The sequence below is a fragment of the Alosa alosa genome, chromosome 1 (genome assembly GCF_017589495.1).
Source record: "Alosa alosa isolate M-15738 ecotype Scorff River chromosome 1, AALO_Geno_1.1, whole genome shotgun sequence".
Lineage (NCBI taxonomy): Eukaryota > Metazoa > Chordata > Actinopteri > Clupeiformes > Clupeidae > Alosa > Alosa alosa.
The window spans coordinates 16,705,331-16,706,508 of NC_063189.1; positions in this window are offsets into that span (position 1 = coordinate 16,705,331).

Below are 1,178 nucleotides of genomic sequence, written 5' to 3' on the forward strand. Positions count from 1 at the left end.
CGTGAAGCGTCCTGCAGAGGTGCTGTGCTGTCTATCCAGCATCCAAATGTAGCGAAGGGGAACCGCAGGCAGAACAGCACAGATGGGGGGCTGGAAGCTGCTTCCCTGATTCATTATAAATATCTGACCCCAGGGCTGTGTCTGCTAAGTTGGACAAGGTGGCGTGGGGGTGTGTGCCTGTTCGTTTGTGTACGCTGCTAAAAGAGCATTTGGGGATCCAAGTAAACAAGCCCCAAAGCCGTCCCCTCTGCCTCTGCACCAGATTAATTTGGCACTAAGCAGATTTGAGAGGCAGGAGACTGCCAGCTACCCGAGCAGCCCTACACACCCGAGTACTGTGCTCTGCAGTTGTGTTGGTGTGCAGGTGAGCGTGAGAATTTGCTGTGTGTAATATTTAAATGACGAGCAGGACACATTATTCCCAAAGGTGAGAGAGCCAAGGCTGAAAGGAAGGAAAATTGGATTTTTTGTGTGTTGTAGCCTATATGCTGAAGATAAAGTTGTGTGTGGCCTCCAAAGACCATTCTAATGGTGTACTTTCAAAACAGGATTCCCTGGCCTGCAAAAACAATGTCTTCACCACCTACTGTCAAATAAAAAGGTTTACTGGGTCGCTTTTGATATGGACCAGTTATCTAATAGATGGGCTCAGGCAGCATATGGTGCAGTAATTTGATATACAGTAGTGGGCTCCATTAGTGTTCCTATGAATGCAGAGTAAACAGGTGCAGGGGAATGGAACTGATTTCAGGGCCAGATGTCCGGCATTAGTGTTCTGGATCCACACTGAAAACACTTACATGGAAATGTAAGACAAACCTTTGCTGAACCCATCACTGAAGATGCTGCGCTAATTTCTGGGGTCTTTAGATTAGATTATTAGATTATACTTTATTTATCTCAGGATGGAAGTCACAGTGTTCTAGCAGCCATTTAAACATACAAACACAAGATTCACATATACAGTAGGCCTACAACAGACAATACATAACCTGGTACAGAAGCATTAGTATGCTGACTTAAACCGTTAGATAAACTGTGCTAGATAAATAATATAAATGAATTGGAGTATAACAGTGTCAAGTGAATAAATAGGATGAAAAAAATATATAGGAAAACCGAATGTCGCTCTTATTAAGTATTGTTAAGTATTAATCATGATGTGCAATAGAGTTTCA